The 9,261-nt window shown below is 42.4% G+C and overlaps 2 protein-coding genes and 1 long non-coding RNA gene across 3 annotated transcripts in view; 2 read left to right on the top strand and 1 right to left on the bottom strand.

The window, feature by feature from the left end:
* Positions 1 to 3,991: 3,991 nt before the first annotated feature.
* LOC118924055 (uncharacterized) overlaps positions 3,992 to 9,261 on the bottom strand; it is a 6,280-nt gene continuing 1,010 nt past the window's right edge. Inside the window, exons 2-3 of the long non-coding RNA XR_005029445.2 lie at positions 8,051 to 8,240; positions 3,992 to 5,737 (exon numbers count right to left, since the gene is read on the bottom strand). This is a non-coding gene — a long non-coding RNA (uncharacterized LOC118924055). The remainder of the gene's footprint in view (positions 5,738 to 8,050; positions 8,241 to 9,261) is intronic.
* The window catches only part of TLR1 (toll like receptor 1), an 8,310-nt gene continuing 7,219 nt past the window's right edge, over positions 8,171 to 9,261 (top strand). The window contains exon 1 of the mRNA XM_036908473.2: positions 8,171 to 8,207. The gene's annotated coding sequence lies outside the window, so the exon portion shown is untranslated. The remainder of the gene's footprint in view (positions 8,208 to 9,261) is intronic.
* The window catches only part of TLR10 (toll like receptor 10), a 24,403-nt gene continuing 23,315 nt past the window's right edge, over positions 8,174 to 9,261 (top strand). The window contains exon 1 of the mRNA XM_036908468.2: positions 8,174 to 8,207. The gene's annotated coding sequence lies outside the window, so the exon portion shown is untranslated. The remainder of the gene's footprint in view (positions 8,208 to 9,261) is intronic.

Below are 9,261 nucleotides of genomic sequence, written 5' to 3'. Positions count from 1 at the left end.
ATTGTTAATTTGGAGTGTTTTCTTTTTATTTATTTGTATTTTCTGGTTTTTCTTCAGTAAACATTTATTACTTGGATAATAAAAAAATTAAAATAAATTTTTAATGCTTCCTGGGCTACACCCAAATTGATCAAAAGAGTTGAGAGTGTGTCTTTGCAACAAAAAATGAAAGTTCATGAAACCACATGGGAAACAAAGCAGAAAAGCTTTTGAAATGGTTCTGATCCTTTCAACCTGTGGTTAATAGCTAACTGGCCTGGTGCAGAGAAGACTCAAATGAATGCTGCAGGACTGAGCTTAGTGGGCTAGACAGACCATATGGGTATTATCCACAAAGACAAGTCAAAGTCCTGATTTAATGCCCCCAAAGTCTCCAAACAAAGGCAATTCAAATGTATTGATGCATTGTATCATATAATGTGAGGCTAAAACTATTATAATCATGAAAATTGATATAAACACACCTACAGATACTTACATACTTTCAAATTAAAGCATCTTTTTACTAATCAACTTTCAAGTAATTATTTTTTGGGTAGCAAAATAGTCTTAAGTTTCTAATATAGAGGAGATTCAGTGCTGGTCATTACGACTTGGATCAAAAAGTACTGATTTATATTGATTCAGCAAGTTTGATATATAAAATCTAAAGACTTGTGAGAGCCAACTGTTAAATATACAGGGATTTTACAAAAGGATTAATAGCTAGAAATTGGCAGTAATGGGAATATTTACACTGCAGGTATTGGCAAGTACTACAAATCAGGGTTTTTTTTTGTAACCTGCTTTACTAGCATACAAAGGTAATTGCAAGAAAAAGTCAACTTATTTGTATAAAAGTGTATGTATTTATTGGTTCAAAAGATCATGAAATAAAAAAGTAGACAGTGGGGGAAGATGTTTGCAAAAAGTTTGATGGAGGGGTAGTGTCAGTAACATAAAAGAGCATATAACAGTAAACACATAACCCAGTGATAGAACTAGGCAACTGAAGTGAACAGGTAATTCAGTAAAGGATGTAACTGCTAATAAACCTGAAAACCCATCTGTCTTGCCAATGGTTTTCAGCCCTGGGCAAGTTCGCTATGGATTCAATGTGATCAAAGAAATTGACAGCAAAACGTTCTTGGGGTGAAAGGGTTATACCCAACTTTATTTCCAGGTGGCAGGTCAGTCACTAGAATCCCATTCACTCAGAGCAAGTCTGCATGCAGCAAGCCGGTCTCTGCCTCTGGGCCCCTCTGTCTGCACAGCCATCCTCTGGGCCCCTCTGTCTGCACAGCCATCCTCTGGGTGTCTCTGCCTGCACAGCTGTCCTCTGGGCTTCTGCACAGTTCCACACAGCCGTCCTCTGGGCCTCTCTGTACAGTCGTCCTGCACAGCTGTCCTCTGGGCCTCTGTCCATGGCGCTGCCACTACTCCAGCCTCTGCTCTGCTCTGCTGCAGCCTTGCAGCCCTGCCACCGTGTCGCACCCAGAGCACTGGGCAGAGCTCTTTATATGGAGTCAACAGCCATGTATTGCCCACAGGTGTGCAGTGAGCTAGTCAACCAGAGCCAGGTGAGAATCCTGGCCACAGGAACTCTCATTTTATCCACACTCCACCCCTCCAGGATTCTCTCCTCTCAATCTATGTGCACTTAGTCCTCTGCAATGGTCCCTGTGCAAGGAAGCTTGAACATTGTTCTCCAGCCTCTCCAGCAAAAAGTCTTGCCCCCCAAGACACACAGGCCAGACTCATGGCTCTGTGTCTGACCTCTGCCTCTTTGGTCTTAATGGCTGGAACTGCTGCTCTGGTTTCAGTTGTTGCCATAGCTCCAGTAAGAGCCTATTTGGCTTCCCATCTAATTTCCTTCCATCTACTCCTGCCCGTATCAAATCAACCCACATCTGGGTCCTTGTAACCCTCACAAGGCCCCTCAAATTCCTCCTGTGAGTAACAGGTCTTATTTCCTTCTGGATTCTCATTGCTTCAGCTACTGTACATGTCACCTCGCATTTTGTAATTGCTCAAGGTGTGCTGCACTGTCAGGGAAGCCAGCTTTCCCATCTCTGATCCCACCAGAACAAATCCGTCCACCCCTAGTCCCACGGCCACTGGCTCAGCCTGAGTATAGGAGCGGACCATAGAATGCTCCTCGACCTGGGGAGGGGGGTGTCCTCTCCTTGGGGAACTTTCAGCTGCTGGGTCTTTATTTTCTTTACAACCACTGGGTATGTTTTCAATACAGGAGGGGCCAGTGCCTCTGGCACCACCCCTTCATCCTTCCCCAGCTCCTCCAGTTCTGAGACTGATGGCACCTTTCTCTCCACTCCCCAAAGTGCCTCCTCTGCTACAGTGCCTCGCAACAATGTTAGCTTGGTCTTCAGAAGGTCTCTTACCTTTACCTCAATTGTGGGGAGCAAGCTGATGCCTCTTCCTCCACTTGCTGATGTGGCAGGAATGGAGAACAAAGAACATCCTGTTTACGAATTCCATGAGCAACTGAAGGAGCCCTGCTGTGCCTACCTTTGCCCAGCTACCACTGATGTCAATACTGTGCTTGATTGTCTATTGGATAATGCTATTTCCTGGAATAGTGTGCCTTCTTTGCTGTATAAATACTCTGGACTCTAATAAAGCTTTGCTGGTGACTGCAGGAGCGTCAGCCCTCCCAGTTCTTTCTGTCTTTCTTTGTTTTCTTCGCCCCCCTTCCGCACTTCAGAACCTGCTCAACTCGGCACTGCCGGACCGCATCACTCAGTGCTTTGCAGTTAACGTTCTCATGCTACCTCTGTGTGTGTTTCCCTCAGGAATTTCTCTTTTTCCTCGTGGCCTCTTCAGAACACCTGGCAGCGCTGCCGTCTCGTCTCCAATGGCACCTTGCTGCCGGTGCTCTCGTATCAATGCCATCTCTTTCTTTAGGGAATCCACAGAAGTTTGCAGCTTGCGTTCTCGTGCCACCATTTCCTGGGTTTCCTCTGTAGACTTTTTTAATACTGTGAGAAGCGGCCAACCCACAGTCCTCACTGACTCCTGGGCACTCTGCTTCTCAAAGGATCTGCTTACTATACCAAGGGCCATCCCTACAGCCTCAGGTGTCACCTCCACTTGCCTCCAGTCCTGGGGTGGGGCCCAGTCCTCTAGGAGGCAAGCCACCTCAGACCACATACCCATTGGGGGACCATCCACTGTCTCCCATTCACGGGGGCAGCCCACTGAAGCACCCCTCCCATAAGGGCAGCCTATCTTTTTCCTTGGTCAACAATGAACCCTGCTGACTTTCTCCAATTGTCTTGCCAATGGGTTTCAGCCCTGGGCAAGTTCGCTATGGATTCAATGTGATCAAAGAAAATGACAGCAAAACATTCTTGGGGTGAAAGGGTTATACCCAACTTTATTTCCAGGTGGCAGATCAGTCACTAGAATCCCATTCACTCAGAGCAAGTCTGCTTGCAGCAAGCTGGTCTCTGCCTCTGGGCCCTACTGTCTGCACAGCCATCCCACACAGCCATCCTCTGGGCCTCTCTGCACAGTCAGCCCGCACAGCTGTCCGCTGGGCCTCTGTCCTCAGCACTGCCACCACTCCAGCCTCAGCTCTGCTCTCCTGCAGCCTTGCCACCATGTCACGCCCAGCACACTGGGCGGAGCTCTTTATATAGAGTCAACAGCCATGTATTGCCCACAGGTGTGCAGTGAGCTAGTCAACCATGGCCAGGTGAGAATCCTGGCCACAGAAACTCTCATTTTATCCACACCATCCAAGACATTTATAATACAAGAAAATAAAAATAAAACAACATCAAATGAATGACAATGAATAAACTTTATGGAGAGCATTTTGGTGAGTATGTATCAAGAGCATAAAATTGTGCATGTCCGTTAACCTATTCATTCCTTTCAGGAATTTATCCTAAGGCAACAGTAAAAAACTTGGACCAAGATTGTGTACAAAGGTGCTTGCTTGACATTCTGTGAAACTGAAAGAGGGAACATCCCTTCAGGTAAAGCTGGGAACAGGGCTGACCTTGACCTAGCATTTCTCAGGTGGTGGTTTCAAATGTTGGCTGGCAAACTTCAAGTAGTTAAGGGAGAATGAATTAAATGGCAAATATCCAAATGATACCATTTTTAATTCCCTTTATGGGGCACAATTTGAGCTCCAGGGTCAAGTGGGTGAAGGAATTATGGTGTGGGGCGAGAAGGGAGGGAAGGAAGCAGAGGAACACTGGGCACTGCTCACGTGTATTAACCTGGCTGCGAGAGGCACCTCCCAAGCTAGGGTACTGTGGTCACACTGTTTGTTTTCTTCCTTACTGCTTGAGAAGCCATATTCTCTACCTCTTGCTGATGAAAAACACTCGACAAACCAGGAAGTAATGGGAACTTCCTCAACCTAGTAAAAAAAAATCAATGAAAAACTTACAGCTAATATACTTAATGGTGAAATACTCAAAACTTTCTCCCTAACATCAAGAACAAGATGAGGATGTCTGGTCTCACCACTTCTATTCAACATTATACTGGAAGTTCTAGTCAGAGCAATTGGGCAGACACATGTTATAAGAGGCATCCCTGTTGGAGAGGGAGAGGATGGCATTTTACAGATGACCTGATCTTGTTTGTAGAAAATCCTTAGGGATCCACTAAAAAACTAACTAGAATGATAAACAAGTTTGCAAAAAGATATACAAATGCCTAGCCTATATATGAAAAGATGCTCAACACCATTAGGCATCAGGGAAATGCAAATTAAAACCATGAGATATCACATCATTCCCAGTAAGAAGACTATAATAAAATTAAGATAATAACAAGTGGTTGCAAGGATGTGAAGAAATTGGAAGCCTTACACGCTGCTGGTGGGAATGTAAACCGGTACAGCGTCTTTGGAAACAGCCTTGAATGCCTCAAAAGGCTAAATGTAGTTACCATATGATGCAGCAATTCTACACCTAAGTCTACACCCAAGAGAAAGTATGTCTACAGAAACACTTGTACACAAATATTCATAGCAACATTCTTCATAAAAGCCATAAGTGTAAACAACCCAAATGTCCACTGACTGATAAATGGATAAATAAGAAGTAGTATACCCATACAATGGAAAATTATTTAGTGATGAGAAAATAGAATACTGATACCTGCTACCATATGGCTAAATCTTGAAAGTATTAGACTAAGTGAAAGGAACCAGTTTCAGACCAGATTCCATTTATATGAAATGTTGAGAATAGGCAAATCTGAAATCTGTAGTGATTAGTATAATCTATAGAGGTTGTCTGGCATTCGGGCACATGGAGGGGTGGAGGGTAACAGCTAAGGGGTGTTGTGTTTCTTTTTAGGGTGATGAAAATGTTCTAAATTGATTGTGGAATAATAGTTGCATGATTCTGTGAATATACCTGAAGCCATTGGATTATATACTTTAAATGTGTGAAATTTTTATAGTATGCCAATTAATCTCCATAAAGCTTTTCTATAAAAACAAACAACTGCAGGTCAAATTTAATCAGCAGAATATTTACACTTCTAAAAAGAAATGCCTGGTATGGACTTAGCGGTGAGCAGAAACCACTATTGAGAGAAGTAGAGGGATGCCTAGAATCTAATACATGAAACCTCTATTTTTGAGTTAGCTCTTTTGGGCTGCTATTAACTATACTTAGGCTTGTACTTGATGCATAGCTGTGATGATTCCATCTAGACTCGGGCTGTCCAGTATGGTAGGCACAAGTCAGATGTAGCCATTGAGCACCTGAAAAATCGTAGCACCTGCAATGTGCTGTAAATGTAAAACACACAATGGATTTTGAACACTTAGAATGAAAAAAACATAAGGTCTCTCATTAATAACGTTTTATATGGATTGCATGTTGAAATAATATTTTGGATGTAGTAGATTAAATGAAATATTAAACATTTTAAAAAGAAACCATATTCTCTGAGAAGTAAAATTTCTCCTTAGGAGATGTGGGTGTGTCAGTGCATGAGTATACATGATTACAAGTGTATATTTGACAATTTGACAATACGGAGGAAAAAAAGAGGAAGGTTGGTGACTCAGAGTAGTGGTGATACCAGGGTTCTTGTTCACAGAGCCGAAGAATGAACTTTGCAGACACTCAAGGTAGGAGAGCAAGGGAGAGGCCACTTTAGAGATAAAGTGAGGGGACAAAGCTCCTGAAGGGGACAAGAGAGTCTGTGGTGGTGTGTTATCTAGGGGTTTTATGCATGGTTGAGGAATTTCAGGAATGGGGGTAAAGGTAATAGGAGTACAGGCTTGTTGAGTGGTTTCAGAATGTTCTTTTTTGATTAGTAACAGAAGAAATTTACTGCTCTGATTCTGTCTCAGGATAGCAGCTTCCCTCTGGGAGCACATCAATTAAGACCATCTGCCCTGCCCCCAAGGTGGGCTGGGTTGTTGTCTGTTTGCTAAAGAGTGTGTTAAGAGCCTTACTTCTTAAGTTTTTGGGCTCTTTGTAGCTGGGCTTGCTCACTAAATTAATCTTTTGCCCAGGTTGCAGACTACTTGATTAGGGTTAGAGAAGGAAACACAGCATATAGGTACAGTTAAAAATAAGCTGGGCCTTTTAGCAGGCTAAGGTAAATTTTACAGTGTCATGATCTAATTGGCACAATGAAGTCACGGGTTATGCTGAGATACTTTTGTCTGAGGAACATTCAAACACTCCAGGCTAGGTTGCTGCTGGCCTTTTGAGCTTTAACTGATTTCACTGAAGAATGTCTATATTCCTAGTCTGGTATCTTTACCCTAGAGAATCAGTGTGACTGACTGCATAATGCTTAACACGGAGTTTCCATACGGACTTCTTTGCACGTTGTTACGCTGTTCTGACAGTAATTATCTTGCGTTGCCTTTTTTTCCGGAGGCCCTCACCCTACCTAAAACCACCGTCCCTGTCTCAGCCGGGATGAGTTTGAAGGGAAACAGGGCTTCAGAGTGCTCAGGGGTTTTGCTTACTGCCCTACTGAGTTCCCTTTTCTGGTCACTATACACACATCTTTACCTGGCTCACAAAGTCAAACACGTTTTGGAAGCCAGGAACTGAATTCTTAGGCTAAGACCATTCTCATCTCTTGTTAAGGTTCAGGGAAGAAATGGTAGGAGTGGAGGGAAGAGAAGTTCATTCTTTCAGTTTCAGAAATATATTTATAGACACATTTCCCCTGTTAAACAAATTGTGAGGGGTAGGAGGAACACACAGAGAGAGACAGAGAGAGTATTACAAGTCAAAAAGAATCCCATGTTCTTTCTTAGTTGAGGGAAGTTGCCTTGCTTCCTGTGGTAGAAAAGCTGATTTCAGCAAAGGATCGTGTCCTGTTTGTGACTGGACATCATGAATTTACTAGGCTGAGGTCAGGTCCAGAGGCAAACAGCTGGCATATTTCTTAGTGTTATTTGCCCATTTGTTGTTTTGTTATTTTGTTACTTTAAAAGACAAATGATGCTATTGATGGATTCCCTCAGTGTGCCGACAACTAACCCGAAGGGAAAGCCTTAGACTTTAAGTGAGAAAAGAGATTGTTAGATAGCATGTTTTTCACATGGAGTTTTTAAAAATCACTTTTTGAAGGAAGTTTGAAAATGTCAATAGAAAAAAATTTGAGTACCAGATTTTTCTCTGAAAATCAACTTGTCAAAAAAGACATGATTAGCATCCATCCCATATATTATCACAGGAATGATCTCTCCTTATAAATTAGTTTTAGGAAACTTTGATCTTGACACCCCACCCCCCACCTCTTTCTACTATCAGTCACTTTTAACAGGGACTGATCAAAAGGCAAGAGGAAAAGCAAAGCCCCTGAAATATATGGAGACCTGCACTCCCAACCCTACCAGCATGGCTACGCATTTTGCATTCAGTTAATAATCATGTGTGGATTATTACCACCACCTCCTTCACCTCATTAGTGTAGACAATAGGGAGTCGACTGTAGTGAAATAAAGAGCCATAAAGATATGACTCTCTTTTAATACAAGTCTATCAATTACCCCACAGACCCTATTCTACATATAAATAGGAGAAAATAGGTTTACACTTACCATGTAATGTAGTTTCGGTGGGACTCAGTAGATGGCATAAAAGAGCTTTTATTTTCCCCATCCCCAACATTAAATGTGGTTACCAGGAAATAAATGTTCCAGGAAGTATTTGAATTACATACAGGCTGCCAACAGGACAGACTGGCAGGTTGTCTTGGTAAGTGACATCTTTTTTTTTATTCTATAAAATCTATAAAAAGAAATAATGGTGTAACTAGTTATTGACACAAAAATCTCTGTCGCAATAATTAAGTCCTGCGTGTTTTTCTAAGTGGGTTACTTCTGATAAGTACTTATTTGCAGTATGAAGGAGCATTTTTGTTCATCAGCTCCTTGCAAGTCAGAGAAAGTTTTTTTTTGTGTGTTTGCTTTTTCTCAAATGGCGCCTTGTCTAAGGCACGGTTGCTTTCAAGAGATATATTTGAGTTGGGAGAAGAGTGTTTAGGTCACAGATGTCTTCTTGTGATTTCTTTATAGAGCTGTTAGCTGCTGGTTTCAGGTGGCATCACTGTTTGCCTTTTTCCTCTCCCTCTCTCTCTTTGCAATGAGAATGCTGGGGAAAATGGATATAAGTAAATGACTCCTGGAGGCAGTACTGCTCTCTTTATGGCAACTCCTCTGTTTTTATGGGCAAGTTTATTTTCCTTTTTTCTTGGCGCTGTTCCCATGAGCTGCGAGGTTTTTAAAATTTTTTTCTCAGACCTTTGAAACCATTCTGGCGAGCTACCAGTCAGGTGATAGAATTGTAGGTTTTGAAAATGCTTACTGGGCTACATCCAAATTGGTCAGAAGAGTTGAAAGTGAGTGTGTTCTTTACAACAAAAAGCAAAAGTTCATGGAAACTGAGACAGGGACCATGGGCTTAGAGTAGTGTGAGGGCCTCTGGAAAAAATCAAAGCAAGAGAATCCATTGTGAGATTTGCTTTGGCCTGCTGGGGGGCCCAGCTTATTTTTCTAACTTTAAGCAGGTACTGCTTTTCTTCCTCTAGCCCTAAAAAAATGATTTGTTGCAACTTGGGCAAGGTAGCAAGCAAGCCCAAAACAACATGGTAAAAACAGGAAGGATTCCATCTTAAAACCCAATTAGTTAAAAAGTAAGTTTCTTAAGAAATAGATAATAACTCAGCCCACCTTGGGAGCAAAGCAGGCAGCCTTGAGTGATATGCTCCCAGACCAGGAAGCTGCTATCCTGGGAGGAAATGAGAGCAGTA

This window comes from Manis pentadactyla, chromosome 5, assembly GCF_030020395.1.
Source record: "Manis pentadactyla isolate mManPen7 chromosome 5, mManPen7.hap1, whole genome shotgun sequence".
NCBI lineage: Eukaryota > Metazoa > Chordata > Mammalia > Pholidota > Manidae > Manis > Manis pentadactyla.
The sequence above is the reverse complement of the archived record's forward strand: the minus strand, read 5'-3'. Positions and strand labels throughout refer to the sequence as shown.